This window comes from Ochlerotatus camptorhynchus, unplaced genomic scaffold (genome assembly GCF_037179485.1).
Source record: "Ochlerotatus camptorhynchus isolate MF236.1 unplaced genomic scaffold, CSIRO-AGI_Acam_v1.1 ptg000235l, whole genome shotgun sequence".
Taxonomy (NCBI): domain Eukaryota; kingdom Metazoa; phylum Arthropoda; class Insecta; order Diptera; family Culicidae; genus Ochlerotatus; species Ochlerotatus camptorhynchus.
Genome location: NW_027040725.1, coordinates 263,077 through 280,240, shown reverse-complemented (window position 1 = coordinate 280,240; position 17,164 = coordinate 263,077).

Here is a 17,164-nt window from a genome sequence, read left to right as displayed (position 1 = left end):
TAAAGGAAGAAGTCTTCGTGTAATTTGCAGCAGACTGCAGAAAACTTTAAATATTTTCTCTTCTTATTTACAAAATGGAAGATTTCTCCCAACGCTTCCAAAACTCAACTTATAATATTCCCACATAAGCCTAGAGCTTTCATTTTGAAACCTAATAGTAGTCACATAGTCACTATGAATGGTTCCAATTAAGTTCCAATTTCTTGGTCAAACCAAGTGAAATATCTTGGACTTGTACTTGACCAAAAATTAAGTTTTAAATATGTAATGCCAAATGTTCCATGTATGCCAAATGTAACAAATATATAAAATGTTTGTATCCTCTTATAAACAGGAAGTCACTTCAAAGGATTCAGAACAAAGTTCTGAAGATGATTTTGTAGTTGCCTCCCTGGTACAGTACTACCGAGGTACATAGAATTTCGAATGTTGAGACTTTAGAACAAATGTCCAACAAAATAATTAATGATTTCAGGCAAAAATCGTTGCAATCCTCAATTGCAACGATTAATTCCCTTTATATTTAGATAAGATTGAGTTTAAGTTTTTAATTTTAAGATGACAATTGACATGCAGGTACAAAAAACCTGTTTAAAATAATGAATGTCCAAAGCAGGAACGATATAAACACAGATATATATCATAACAATTAAGGTTGGTAAGTTACTGTAGTGGCTGGAGCATCTAGATTAAAATGAAATTTAATTAAATTTGAATATGAAATAATAAATAGTTAAAAAAGGCATACTCTAAAAAAAAAAGAAATATTTAATTTACCGATGTTCCGGATCTTCCAAGGGACCATCCGGTGACTGCTTCAGTTTATGACTAGCTGATAAATCAAAAATCTTCATTTTGCTACTGATATAGAAGCAAATAAAGGCATACCACAATCTTATATAAAATTCCGGTGACCACTCAGAGTCAATGACCAGCTAGTATATGGAAAATCAGCATTTCGCTACATTACATTTTGATAAAGAGACTAACCCTGGCATACTATAATAAAACCTGAGTGGTGCGAAGTGAAATTTTCTTCATGTTGGTAGTGTTGAAATAAACGTTCCATCACCGTCGGTTGGTAGAGAGAAGTGTCAAACGGCTTTTTGTGCAGAGCCGATTCGTGACTTTGTGATTGTTTGTTGACATTGTTCATAGCTGGAGTTTTTACGGAGTGGAATAAAATTCAGAATGAAGTGTTTTGCTCACTTTTGCAACGACGAAAAGCGAAGCCTATTCTGGTTTCCCAAGGATTCAGCAGTACGAAAAGGGTGGCTCAGTTTCTGTGAGGGGAGGGGGGGGGGGAAGTCAAAAAGAATAAAACCCTGACACATCCTCTACATGACTTGCAATCAAACATAGTAATTTTTATTTGTATAAATTGTTGCAAATCAGATGCAAATTTAATGTGGCCGACGATATCTATGGAAGTGCTGTCGAAATTCCCTGGGACCTCCAATGGCAACGATTTGACTTTCCTCCAAATCGTGTGAAACTCGAACATGAACTCTATAGAACCCCCGTAGAACCTCGCTGGCAGCAACTAAAATATCCACTGAAACCTCTTCTGTCGCGGGAAAAATCTGTTGAAATTTCCTGGAACTTTTGTACTATCATCACAAATCTCCTTAGAACGTTCTCCGAAGTCACAGTCGTTCCTGAGCGAAAACAAATCGGAGGGGTTTTTTTCAGCGCAGGAGTCTACTTTGGTCCAAAATACGCAATAATACGATAATACCATAGAGGTAACTCTAAGACTAGAAGGTCCCGAAATAACGTGCTCAACTTTTTGGCTCAGCTCTGGTACTCTCTTTGGTCCCAAGCTAATCGATTCACCCCTCGAAACATAGGAAAAACCAATAACCCCTCATTTCATCAGTCAAACTTTCATAGCGAATCAAAACAAACATAGTGTAGTAATAGAATTTCAACTAGAATAGGGTACGTTAATCGTTTGCTTGGGACCAATAGGCTACTAAAGTGGTGAGCCAATTTAAAATCGTTAGTTTCGTATTGATTGTTGATAATACCATAGAGGTAACTCTAAGAACAGAAGGTCCCGAAATAACGTTCTCAACTTTTTGGCTCAGCTCTGGTACTCTCTTCGGTCCCAAGCTAATCGATTCACCCCTCGAAGCATAAGAAAAACCAATAACCCCTCATTTTATCTGTCAAACTTTCATAGCGAATCAAAACAAACATTGCGTAGTACTATAATTTCGACTAGAATGGGATACGTTAATCGTTTGCTTGGGACCAATAGGCTAGTCAAGTAGTGAGCCAATTTAAAATCGTTAGTTTCGTATTGATTGTTGATAATACTGTTATTTTTAATTGTTTGAGTGGTTTCGAATCACGTTTTTAAAAAGATCAAAAACATTAATGAAAATTATTTATTTTTTATTTTGGACGATAACAATACTTCTATCTATTTCAACGAACCACAATGATAAAAAAGTGGTTCGATTTGACAGCTCGAAAGTGGTTCGATTTTGAGGTCCGTCTTCGCACCACTCAGAATAAAACTATAAAGTAATACTTTTTACGGATGCATGTATGTTTTTTAGTTTCGTTTTGCATATACATGTTCGAGTGACATCTTTGTGTATTGTGAACACTACAAATGTTTTGTCTAACCGTTAAGCAACAAAGTGTGCACATTTTTTAATCGGATAAATGAATGGTCAAAATGATTATGCTTCAATAAGAAACATTACTTAGACTTTTCATTCATACATAATGTTTCAGCAATTAGTTTTGAGTATTCGAACAGTATTTCAATAGAAAGGGTATGAAATATAAATGAATATGTGCAGCGTATTTTTCAAACTGGGAATAAATATTGATTTAGACCTTAATCTTGTGGTTAGCATATTGTGCAAGCAACAAATCAATGCCAATGGTTGCCATTATGGCTATGATTTTTATAAATTCATATTTGAAAGTAGATCAAGTCGCATCGGTCTCGTTGTACGACACTAGTATTTGAGTTTTTGAGTTTTTCCCCACGCGAGGGTTTTTTCTCGCCAAAGTTAGTTGGCACAGTGTTAAGACAACTAGTGCACGAGTGAGGAACCAGTCATCTGCCGCCTCAGTGCAATAGGTATACCATGTCGCTTTGTTTTCACCAGTATCGCATCTCCCCGCATGGTCCAGTATTAGATTAGGCTGGGTCATAATTAGGGTGATCCAAAATCTTTTAAATAGTTTATATCTATAAATTTTTTTTTCTTGATTTTTTTTTTCTCGTACTATTTTTAAGTAGAGTATAGTTAGGGTGATCCAAATTTTTTTTTTTCAGTTTATATATATTTTTTTCTATTTTTTTTTTCTTGGTTTTTTTTTTGTTTCTTTCATATTACTCTTTAGTAGAGTAAAACTATATCAATTGTTTTTTTTGCTTTTTTTTTCTATCCTTGATATTATTTGAAATTACTGTAATTATTTGTAAACTATTTACCAAAAACACCATTGCGGTGATATTTAACCGCAATGGATGAAAATGATAAAGGCGGGGGATGGTCGCTTTCCATCTCAGACGACGAAACTCTTAATTCCACCTCACACGAAAGTCTCGAGGAAGTTGTGGAAATGGAAACCCTTGACGTTCCAGTTGACTCGCTCTCCAGCAAAAATACTGGAGCATATCCCAAGAAAAGGTATCGCCCACAACCCTCTCCCCCACCATCTCCTCCTCGTCCACCTGCATTCCCCACACCATTGCCCCCGAAAACCTCTGCGCTCCCCCGCCTAAAGGCTTACCCAGAAGCCTCGAAAGGCCCATGGGTTGTTTTTTCCGGCCCAAACAAAAACCTTTGAACATTCCGAGGATCTCTAAGGATCTAACAACACATTGTTCGGCCGTTACCGATATTTTCAAGGCAACACCAATAAAACTGCGCGTTACCGTTGATGACCGGAAGCAGGCTAACCAAATTGTTGCGTGCGAGTTTTTTTCATTGGAATACCGAGTCTACATACCCAGTAGTGAGGTAGAAATTGAAGGAGTGGTCACCGAAGCGAGTTTGACTAGTGATGATTTCTTGGGTCCCGATTCCTTCGGAATCTTTAAAAACCGTGCCCTGCCGAAGGTGAAGATATTGGACTGCCTTCAAATGCAGTCAGTATGCGTAGTAGGCTCCAAAAAAACTTATTCCTTGTCAAACTCGTTTCGTGTGACCTTTTTGGGTTCAGCGTTACCTCACTACGTCGCTATTGGCAAGGTTCGGCTGCCTGTACGTCTGTTTGTACCTCGGGTAATGAACTACTCGAAATGTAAACAACTTGGTCATACATCGAACTACTGCTCGAACAAACCACGCTGCGATCAGTGTGGCGAGCAACATCAAGAGGGCCCTTGCGGTGCTCCTCCAAAATGCGTGTACTGCAAGGAAACCCTACATACCCTGACTGACTGCCCTAGGTATAAACAGCAGGGAGAAAAACTTAAGCGGTCTCTGCAAGCTCGCTCCAAGAGAACTCTAGCAGAACTCTTGAAGAATACCGCTTCATCTTCTCAGACCACACCAAAAAGCAGTAACACGTTCTCCATTTTGCCAGTTGATGATCTAGAATCTGACTCAGAGGTCGGTGAGGGTAGTCCGTTTGTCTTTAAAGGCAATACGAGAAAACGAGCAAAAAAACACACCACCGAAAAGCCTCGTAAGGCCACTCGTACGGACCACCCTTCCACCTTGGAAAAATCAAGAGGTAACGGAAATTTACCGAAACCTATTCCACCGGGTTATAAACCTTATAATTATGACAAGAACTTTCCGTCACTTCCAGGATCATCTAAAACCCCAGATGTTCCAGTTTTTCGGCCAGAAAATCAGCTGAATAATCAGCAAGAACATGGTCCCATGTTCACGTTTTCTGGTATTGTGGATAGCTTCTTCAGTATATTCAATATCTCTGACTCAACGAGGAGCATTATTAATTTAGTGCTGCCAATGGTGAAAACTCTTTTGAAGCAACTAGCTTCTAGGTGGTCCTTCCTTGCATCGATCATATCCTTTGATGGATAATTCTCCGAATGAGGTCGGGGATATGATCTCTGTTCTTCAGTGGAACTGTAGAAGTCTTATGCCAAAACTTGACACATTTAAATTTTTAGTTAACAACTCACTTTCTGATGCATTTGCTCTCTTCAGACAACGATCTTGCTTTCTTCAGACAACGATCTTGCTTTCCACGATTTCAACATTATTCGCCTTGACCGCGCAGATTCATATGGAGGGGTGCTTCTGGGGATCAACAAGCTCCATTCCTTCTATAGAATCGATCTGCCTTCAGTGACAGGCATTGAATTAGGTGCATGTCAGGTTAATATTCGAGGTAAATGCCTCAGTATTGCCTCAGTATATCTGCACGGCTATGCCGGAGCCACGGTTGATCTTGGGAGATTTTAACTCTCACGGTACAGGCTGGGGGGAACTGTACGACGACAACCGCTCAACCTTGATATACGACATGTGCGACTTCTTCAACACCGGGGAAGCAACACGAGTAGCCAAACCTCCAGCAAAAATAAGCAGATTAGACCTCTCACTTTGTTCGAGTTCACTATCGTTGGATTGCTCGTGGAAAGTAATTCAAGATCCCTACGGTAGTGACCATTTGCCAATCAAAATTTCTATTACCAATGGTTCATCTTCTACTCGCTCCGTCGACATCGCGTACGATCTTACGAAAAACATTGACTGGCGAAAATTCGCGACCGCGGTTCTTGATGCCAGTCAATCGGTTGACGTACTTCCTCCGCTGGACGAGTACTCCTTTCTCGCGCGTGTCATCATCGATTGTGCGCTGCGAGCACAGACGAAACGTGTTCCGGGTGTTTCCGTCCGCAAGCGACCTCCCACCCCGTGGTGGGATAAGGATTGCACCGACGCGAACAGCGAGAAGTCCGCCGCGTTTAAACGCTTCCGCAAACACGGTAAGGTCGGGGATTTCGAGCGGTACACTGACCTCGAGAAAACCTTTAAGGACTTAATTAAAGCAAAAAAACGCGGATACAGGCGTCGGTTCGTCGATGGTTTGTCGCGAGAGACTTCCATGAGAACACTCTGGAATGTCGGCAGGAGAATGCGAAACGCGTCATCACCGGTCAACGAAGACAAGGAGTACTCAGACAGTTGGATATTCAGCTTCGCGCGGAAAGTTTGCCCGGATTCGGTGTCGGTTCAAACCAACGTTCGTGATCGTCCGTCGGGTAGTAACGAAATAGATTCCCCGTTTTCGATGGTGGAATTCTCACTTGCTCTCCTTTCATGTAACAACTCAGCTCCAGGAATGGATAGAATTAAGTTCAACTTGCTCAAAAATCTCCCAGACGTCGCGAAGAGACGCTTGTTGAACTTATTCAATCAATTTCTGGAGCACAACATTGTTCCGGATGACTGGAGGCAAGTAAGAGTTATCGCCATTCGAAAACCCGGTAAACCCGCGTCGGATTATAACTCGTACCGTCCCATCGCGATGCTGTCCTGTATACGGAAATTGTTGGAGAAAATGATTCTTTTTCGTCTAGACCAATGAGTCGAGTCGAATGGTTTACTTTCAGATACGCAATTTGGATTTCGGAGAGGTAAAAGAACGAGCGACTGTCTTGCGTTGCTTTCAACTGAAATTCAACTGGCCTATGCGCAAAAACAGCAAATGGGTTCAGTTTTCTTGGACATTAAGGGGGCTTTTGATTCTGTTTGTATCGATGTCCTTTCGGATAAACTCCACGATAGTGGGCTTTCACCAATTATGAACAACTATTTGAGCAACTTGTTGTCTGAGAAATATATGAGCTTCTCTCATGGAAACTCGACAACTTCACGAATTAGTTACATGGGTCTCCCCCAGGGCTCATGTTTAAGCCCCCTTCTTTATAATTTTTATGTAAAAGACATTGATGGTTGTCTTGATGAAAATTGCTCGCTAAGGCAGCTTGCAGATGACGGGGTTGTGTCCGTTATAGGGCCAAGTGCACCGGACCTGCAAGGACCATTGCAAGATACCTTAGACAATTTCTCTACTTGGGCAATGAAGCTGGGTATCGAATTCTCTCCGGAGAAAACTGAGTTGGTTGTTTTTTCTAGGAAGCATCATCCTGCACAGTTACAGCTTCAACTAAAGGGTAGAACAATCACTCAAAGTATATCTTTCAAGTATTTAGGTGTCTGGTTCGATTCCAAAAGCACGTGGGGAAAACATATTGCGTATGTGAAACAAAAATGCCAACAAAGAATCAATTTTCTTCGTACAATTACCGGAACTTGGTGGGGAGCACACCCGGAAGATCTGATCAGGTTGTATCGAACAACCATCTTGTCGGTTCTAGAGTACGGTAGCTTCTGCTTTCAATCCGCGGCGAAAACACATATCTTGAAGCTGCAACGAGTTCAATACCGTTGCCTCCGAATCGCGCTTGGCTGTATGCACTCGACGCATACGATGAGCCTCCAAGTACTCGCGGGTGTTCTCCCACTGACAGATCGTTTTGCGGAACTGTCCTTTCGGTTTCTTATCCGTTGTGAAGTAATGATCCCATTGGTAATAGAAAACTTTGAGAAGCTGCTCGACAGAAATCTTCAAACAAGATTCATGAGTCTCTATTACGATTACATGACGCTGGAGATTGACCCTTCTTCATTCAATTCCTCTCGTGTTTGCCTCCAAGACTTTTATAGTTCCTCTGTAAATTTTGATCTGACCATGTTGCAAGAAATCCGTGGAATACCAGATCACCATCGGTCGATGGTTGTTCCCTTAATTTTTGCAAACAAGTACCACCATGTTAGTAACAATAAGAGTTTTTTTCACAGATGGGTCAACTATAAACGCTTCCACTGGATTTGGAGTATTCAACGAAATTCATAGCGCCTAATATCAACTGCAAAAACCCTGTTCCGTATACGTTGCGGAACTAGCAGCCATATTTTACGCAGTAGAGCAAATTGCCTCACTACCATCTGATCACTATTTTATTTTTACTGATAGCCTTAGCTCGTTGGAGGCTATTCTATCAATGAGGCCGATGAAGCACTCCTCGTATTTCCTGACCGAAATCCGAGCAAAATTGAGTACTTTATCTAACTGCTCCTATACTATCACCTTAGTTTGGGTCCCATCTCATTGCTCAATTCCGGGTAATGAGAAAGCGGACTCGCTAGCTAAGGTGGGCGCTATGGAAGGCGATATTTTTGATCGACAAATCGCCTTTGCGGAATTTTTTTCAATTACCCGTCAGCACGTCCTCACCAACTGGCAACAAAAATGGAATGAGAGTGATCTGGGAAGATGGTTACATTCTATTCTCCCACAGGTGTCGAACAAGCCATGGTTCAAAGGATTGGACATGAGCCGTGACTTTATACGTGTCATGTCAAGGCTCATGTCCAATCACTACTCGTTAGACTCGCATTTCTTCCGAATCGGGCTCGCAGGCAGCAATTTGTGCGCTTGTGGTAGTGGCTATCACGATATCGACCACGTGCTTTGGTCATGCACCCTCCATTGTGTTGCTAGATCCGAGTTATCCGCATCCCTCAGGGCCCGAGGAAAACAACCTATGCGACCCGTTAGAGACATCTTGGCGAGCCGAGATCTCGAATATTTGAATTTAATTTATGTGTTTTTAAAACGGATCGATCTGAGGATTTAGTAGTTAGTGTCATCTTGTGTTCTCTCAAGTTGCTAGGTCTCCATCGGTGTACCCCCATGTTTGTCTTTTTCTCCAGTATGTCGCTTAGTTCTAGATCAAGAGCACATTGCTCTAAAAAACCTTGTGTTCTCAATCCCTACCCTGCCACCCGTTTGTTACAATTTGTTACCCCTAACCTCGAGAAAGCCGCGAGTAATCGGCCCCCGCTTTGCTAACGTTAGTTTTAAGTAATTTTGTACCCAAACGATGAATATCGGCTCCGCAAAGCTACGGCAAATGAGCCTGGAAAAATAAACGCATATAAAAAAAAAAAAAAATATTTGAAATTCATTCGTGAGTTTCTCAAAATTCTTTGCGAATATGCTCGAACATTTAATAATCGATTAATACTTATGGTATAGAATAGAGAATAGACTCATTTATTAGGTGATTCTTTTAGCCATTATGGTTTTATGACCGTTTCAAGGAAGCGGGGTTTGGTTAAAATAAAATAAAATAAAAAAAATAGCTTCCACAAGTTTCCTCCAGAGAGTTTCTTCTGCATGAGTGGGCACATATCCATGAATTTGGGCTCAAATTAATCCTTAGTTATCAATTTAGGGAATAGAATATATCTGGTTAGAATGAAAATCATGATTTTTAAAATGCATGCACAAACGTGCAATGAAGTCAGGTTTCAGATTTTTTCATTCCGGTGGGTCCTTAAGGGGAGGTTCATTTGGATTTGGCCGAAAATCGTGCAAACTTTGCGAATTTTTTATGGGAAAACGAAAAGACATATAAAGTTGTGCTATTGAGTTTTAATGCGTTATACATTGATGACTACAAAATGTTTTTTTTTTTGTTTTTGAAAAATTCAAAAAGGCGGCTTCAAAATGGCATCTCGTCGGCCTCTGTGCACGAAACAATGTCCTCTGCTGTCAATGTACGGCCTTTCGTGGTAAACTGAAATGTGTAACTGTAACATATTATGAAAATACATAAAATTTCCTACGGCATATCCTAACCTAAACAAATTTTTAACGAAAAAAACCTAACTCTTTAGACATTGAAAAAAGTAATTTTTCTCTTTTTTTTTTACTTTGATCTCATTTAAAAATTATAAAAAAAAACAATTGTTCATGCCAATAATAGGTAAAGAAAAGTATTCACTTTAAAACTATGTTTGAATGAAGCGAATTGGATGAATAGAACAAGACTTATCATTGACAAGAGTTCTCAAAACATGGTTCCGAGAAAAACGCGTTTAAAGTTTTTGGCGTGACATGGGTCCGTTCGTGACATGAGTCTGTTCGAGACGCTCTAACTCGAAAAATACGTATTGCATCGGAATATCCTTTGACACATATATTCTACACATGTGTAGTTTTCATTTTATGTAAAAAAATCATTTTTTCCGACAAAATCTAAATGAACCTCCCCTTAATTTCTGTCAATCCGCTGATGTTTTCTTTTTCAAGATTAGGTGTTATGCTTTATGCATGATGCTATGTAGGTTGCATACATATAAGAGCTACCCATGCGTTGTAATTGGTGGAAGTATACATTTAGGATGCATTTAATACACATTTATAAATTTTGCACTTTCTGTAACTCTTGTTTTACGTTACTCAAAACAGCAATTGAAACTTCAATGGCTGCTCACGAGCTACCAATAAAAAAGTTCACGAGATCCCCGGTTTATGAGTTGATGGGTCGAAAGGCAGGGTCCAGGTGTGGGAGCTCCCTCCCTGGTGTCGGTATCATTGGTGCTCAGTACGGAAAATAAGAACGACAAAAAACAAATCAAGGACAAATAAATACTCCCTCTCTTGCAGGTGAGTCAAAGTAGGAGTGATATAAGTTCCTCTCAATCTCAAACAAGAAAGTTCACTTGGGAAATACTGCTTTCCAAAATTCTCATCGATAATTTCCCTAGGTTAAACATTTCGCTTGCGATAATTTGATTATTTGTTTATTTGTATATTGAAAAATTCAACTGACAATTATTGTCTAAATTAATAAAACCTAAACTAAATAGTTACAGTCAACGATACGGAAAAGGTTCAGTAACCGATGACGAAACACGTCAGCTGGTACATTGAAGTCGAACATATAAAAGAAGTTGTTGAATTGCCGGCTCATTGCTCGAGTTGGCTCGTGTTGTGTATAATTTCGGGGCCGTGGTTCCAAAAACAGAAAGTCGCGTTGACGAAGAGGCCTCTTAGGGGAATACATATTTAGCTGAGCTAGCATTTTTGGACAGTCAATGTCACCCGTAAGTAGCTTTCCAGCGAACATAGCTTGAGCGAGCAGAAGAGTGACCTGAGGCATAACAGGTCACGGAACTCGTGAAAATAAAGCCCAATTGTCGATTAGCTCTAGAGATGATGTCATTGTAGTGAATTCTGAAAGGGAGTTTTCATTCCAAGGTAACGCCGAGATCCTTTATGTGCTCTACACGAGCAAGACAGCGTCCGTAGAGAACATAGTCAAACATGATTGGTTCGATTTTTCGGTGATAGGATATAATGTTACATTTTTCGATGCTTAGACTCATTAAATTTCTTGAGCACCAGTAAGCAAAAATACCTAACATATTCTGGAGATCCCAACAGTCCGAGCGATTTTTAATAATTTTGTAGATTTTCGTATCGTCTGCATTGAAAACGCGGCATCCTGATGGTATCAGAAAGACGACGTCGTTTAAAAAGATCGGAAACAGTAGCGGTCCTAGGTTACTGCCTTGTGGAACTCCCGAGTTGTTTGAGAAAACATCCTATTCCAACGCGCCAATCTTAACCCGTACATAGCGATTCACCATGTAAGATCTGAACCAATCCACAGCCGTTGACGAGACGCCAAGTATCTCCAGCTTGGCAAGCAAGATATTTTGGTCCACCGTGTCAAATGCAGCTTTTAGATCCATATACGCAGCATCGACTTGCCATCCTGAATCCATGCATCGCAAACAGTTAGAAGTAAACTGCACCAGGTTCGTGGACACGGAGCGCTTCGGGTAAAAGCCGTGTTGTTCTGTGTCGATATAACCCGTGCAACCCGTGAACAGAGCATCATTTATGATAATCTCGAACAGTTTTGAGCAGGCACACAGGGAAGTGATTCCACGATAATTTGCGACATTTCGTTTATTTCCTTTTTTGTAGACTGGGAACAAATAAAAAAGTTTCTAGCGGCAGTGGAACTCACATTGCTGTGCCGAGAGATTGAATAGACTCGCAAGTGGAAGGCAGAAATTGGCTACACAACGTTTTAGAACTGATGACGGAATGCCGTCAGGTCCGGTGGCGAACGAGAGCTTCACTTTGTGTTTTGCGGCTATCACCATGTCTTCTGAAATGCGTTGAATATCGAAACTAAACACATCACGTGGCTCCCAACAGTAGCATCCAGCACTTGTGCTGGCGAAGCGACGAGCAAACAAGTCGTCTTTTTTACTTTCGCTATTAGCCGAGTCATTGCCGAGAAACATGGAACAAAGCTTCCTTCCGTTTTGGAATTGACAAACGACCAAAAACTTTTTGGATTCGTGCGAAGGTTCGCTTCCGTGCGTCTCACGTGTCGATTATAGAGAAAACGATTGTTATTTCGATAGCTACGACTCGCAAAGTTGAATAGTCGTTTGTAGTACGGTGAGCGAAAGTTAAAATACTTTCGGAGGGCAGCAGAGCGTTGACGCTTTAGGGTTAGACCATGGAGGCTTTTGCGGGGGTCGTCGTGCTGGGATAATGCGGAAAATAGCATCTTCCAGTGCAGCACTGAAAAAATCCACAGCATCATTAACGCTAGCGGCTGTTTAGATAAATTGCCAATCAAATTTCCGCAAGCGCATTGTTCAATGCAACATAATCAACTCGGCGAAAGTCCAAAGAGTAGCACGCAGATGACGGTAAAACAATCGGCGAAGGTAAACTGAATGACACGACGAGAGCGGGATGATAGGCATCTAGATCAATCAGTGGCTCGACCGGCAATGAAACAGAAGTGCCCGGTAATGCGAAATCATTTGCCAGGACAATCAGTCCGCATCGTGCTCTCTTGCCGTGCAGATCTATTTGCTTTTAGCTGAAGGAAGTGTTACTACTACCTAAAGCTGCAACAAATTTAAACAGCACTTTTCAGTGCTCAACCTGTAAAATTTCTACCTTGTTCCGTTCTTCGATCCTTGTTTGGACTCTACCCGAGGTAATCCTTCTTGGATATCGATTTGGAAAATTCCTCTTCGATCCTTCAGATTCCTATAGTAATCTGCTTGGAAGTCGATTTGGATAAAAATTTACTGCCGCCATGACGCCTAAACGCAAAAGAAAGGGGCAAACTCTTGATCCCCCTTCTGATAAAATTAATTTGAGTAATCAATTTGATTTGCTCACGGATGATGAGAATGATCCATCATCCAAGAAAAATTCTAGTAAACTTTCCCGGCTTAATGCCAAGAAGGAAAAGATTTCCCCTATTGTGATAACCACTTCCGATTTCCATGCTCTTCGCATGGAACTTTTGAACTTCGTGAAAGTTAAGTTTTCACTACAAATTGGACGTCAGGGTGAATGCCGTGTATTGGTTGAAACCTTTGACGGATTTAAATGTCTTCTCAAGTATCTTACTGAGAAGCAGCACACATTTTTTACTTACGATACCAAAACTGAACGTGTGTTCAAGGTTGTCATGAAAGGACTGCCCAGTGGTGAATCCCTGGATCAGATCAAAGATGAACTGACAAATATACTTGGAGTTGTGCCACTCCAAGTAATCAAAATGAAAATGAAATCCCGTCCTGGCGATTCGCGCAACGGGATTTCTAATGATTTTTATTTAGTTCACTTCAAGTCTAGTGAACTAAACAACCTTAAGGCCTTAGAAAAAGCTAGCCTTATGCTCCATGTCCGAGTGAAGTGGGAACACTTCAGGAAGACTGGAGGAAATTTCCAAAACCTCACCCAGTGCCGTAAGTGCCAGGGATGGGGTCACGGAACTAAAAATTGCTACATGCCAGCTAAATGCATGAATTGTGGTGATTCCTCTCACGCAAAGGACGACTGTCCTGTGAAGGAAGATTATAAGAAATTTAAATGTTCAAATTGTGGTGAAAGCGACAGGTAGGAAACGCTCCACGTTCCCGACCAGGTACAAATTCCTATGCTGTTAACAACGGTCAGCGAGGAACAAATTCTACATTCGTACCCGTAGGTACAAATATCAGCCCTGCTTCAAATTTGTCATCTATACCTGCTGCTAACAATGTTCAGCGAGTTAATGGAGCCACCTATGCTGCTATTGCAACGGGTAGAAATCAAAATACTAACCAACGTAATTCTAACGGAAATTTTGACGATTTCGAATTAGGAAGCATTACTGGAATTTTTACAGAAATCATTAATTGACATGATTTCTGATATGCTTAAATCTAACTTCATGTTTGATGCTATTCAAACTGGAGTAAAATTTTCAAACAATATTGTCATGACTTTAAAATTCAGTAATGGATTTAAAAGCATTAAATATTTTAAATTGGAATGCTCGATCTCTTAAAGATAACGAAGACGAGCTATTTAACTTTTTGAGAGTTCATAACGTGCACATTGCCGTTAAAACTGAAACGTTCCTTAAACCTGACCATAAGGTTAAGAAGGACGCAAATTATTTCATTTATAGAAATGATCGTCTTGATGGACCCTGTGGTGGCGTTGCCATCATTGTTTATAGACGAATCAAACATGAAATTCTTTCTTCATTTGAAACCAAAGTTTTTGAAACTTTGGGAGTTTCTGTTGAAACAAAATTTGGGCAACTTACGTTTATAGCTGCCTATTTGCCATTCCAATGCGTAGGCCAGCAAAAGAATTTTTCTCAATGGTGACCGTCAGAAACTTACCCGTCATAGGTCTAAATTCTTCTTTATTGGTGATTTTAATGCAAAACACCGCTCATGGAATAATGCTCAAAGCAATTCCAATGGTAATATTCTGTTTAATGATTGTTCAGCAGGTTGTTTCTAAATTCAATATCCAAACAATTGAACATGCTTTTCTTCAGTACGAAATCCATCAACTATTGATTTGGTCTTAACTGATTCATGTCAACTTTGTAGCCAATTGGTTACCCATGCTGACTTCGGTTCTGATCACATTCCAGTAACTTTTGAAATATCCCAATAAATAATTTGCAATCCCAACAGCTCTACTTTCAATTACCATAGAGCTGATTGGAACGTATATCGAACATTTATGGAATATAACTTTGATCCAAACATTCATTTGCAAACCAAAGATGAAATTTATTATGCTCTTGAATCTCTGACTACTTCTATAATTGAAGCAAGAGCTGCCTCAGTACCAAAATGCAAGGTTAAATTCGATTCAATTATAATAGACGACGATCTTCAGCTATTGATCCGTCTTAAAAATGTCCGTAGGAGACAATATCAAAGAACACGCGATCCTGCCATGAAAGTTATCTGGCGGGATTTGCAAAAACAAATTAAAAAGCGATTCTCTGCCCTGAGGAACAAAACTTTTGAAAATAATGTTTCTAAATTAGAACCGAGTTCCAAACCCTTTTGGAAACTCACAAAATTTTTGAAAAAAACATCAAATGCCTATTCTAGCGCTTAAATAAGGTGGTAAAATTTTGATCACAAATTTTGAAAAAGCTCAGAAACTTGCTAAGCAATTCGAGAGTTCCCATAATTTCAGTTTGGGTCTTACTAGTCCTATTGAGAATCAGGTTGCTCGGGATTATCTGAATATTTTCTCTCGGGAGAATATTTTTGATGATTCCTGGGGGTCTGATTTGGACGAAATAAGGTCTATAACTAAAAAATTTCATAATATAAAGGCTCCAGGTGATTATGAAATTTTCTATATCCTCATCAAAAAACTCCCAGAGAGTACCTTGTCTTTCTTGGTAAAATTATTTAACAGATGTTTCCATTTGGCATACTTTCCTGATAAATGGAAAAATGCAAAAGTTGTTCCAATTTTGAAGCCGGATAAAAATCCAGCTGAAGCTTCTAGCTACCGTCCAATAAGTTTGCTTTCTTCAATAAAAAAAGTTGGAGGGTGGTGTACAAGACACAACCGCATTGTTGACGCATGACTACGAAATTTTTTACGGTTCGGACGTTTTCGAAGATGTCGCGCAGCAGGAGAATGCATACGATGAGGGTTTCTCAGTCAATGAAAGTGAAACGAAAAAATTTAACCCACCGTTAAGAACATAATTTATTTCCCTAACAAATTATTTGATTTTTTAATCATTTTGATATATTTAGTGACAAATTGAATGGGTGAATCATGGGTTACTCTATATAAATTATATTCTAACTTTTTACTGAAATGAACTTAGTGGCCCTGAAAAGGGCCGTTTTGTTACGTTGGTGATAAGATTTAGCCTCCGAAACCGTACAGAGTGCGTCCCTGTCGCTTCAGTGCGTAGACGACATCCATGGCCGTGACGGTTTTGCGCTTGGCGTGTTCAGTGTAGGTGACGGCATCACGCATATTTTCTAAGAACACGTTCAGCACATCTCGGGTTTCCTCGACGATCAGACCGGAGACGTTTGACACAACCACGTCGAGCCAGACAACGGATGGCAGGCTTGGGAACCCCCCGGGTTTTCACGCAGAATCTTCCGATGACGCTGGCGCCTCCTTTTCCAAGCCTTTGCTTGGCTGTTTAATATATCCAATGGGAAGCGAGAAAATATGCTACCGGCAGAGCTGGTTGTCTATATAACAGGTTGCTATCTACGCTTTAGGCTTAGTTTCGTTTCACCCGTTCGATGACAAACAAGCATCAAGTGCTTGGAAAAGGAGGCACCAAGTGTCATCGGAAGGTTCTAGGTGAAAACATCAAGAGTACTACCAAGCCTGCCATTCGTCGTCTGGCTCGACGTGGTTATGTCAAGCGTCTCCGTTCTGATCTTCGAGGAAACCCTAGAAAATATGCGTGATGCCGTCACCTACAATAAACACGCCAAGCGCAAAACCGTCACGGAGGTTAAAACTTATCACCAAGTTCATTTCAGAAAAGAGTTAGAATAGAATTTATATAGAGTAGAGAGTGCTTCCAAGTTTGGTTACAAGATTACAACTCTAGAGAGCAGCGGCACCCGTGGTGTAGTGGTAAGCGTCCCAGCAGGCCTAGGTTCAATCCCAGTCAACGCTGCCGGGAAGTTCTGAGGCATAACATCTCTGATCACGCCTTCCTTCGGGGTTCCCGGTTCATGAGTTGATGGGCCGATAGGTAGGGTCCAGGTGTAGACATGCACAGTTGTACACACCAACTGCTCATTTGGTAATAACTTTTCACTCAGATGTTGAAATTTATTTTTCTTTAAAGTAATTGATAGATTAGGCTCATAGTTTACTATAGATATGCGAAGATTATGTAAAGCTTAACATTTGAATCAACACTTATCAATTTAACACTTAAACTCCGAGATGTGTAGTGAGCATTTCTCACCTCATTTTTACAACGCTAAAACAAACACAGTTTACTACTAGC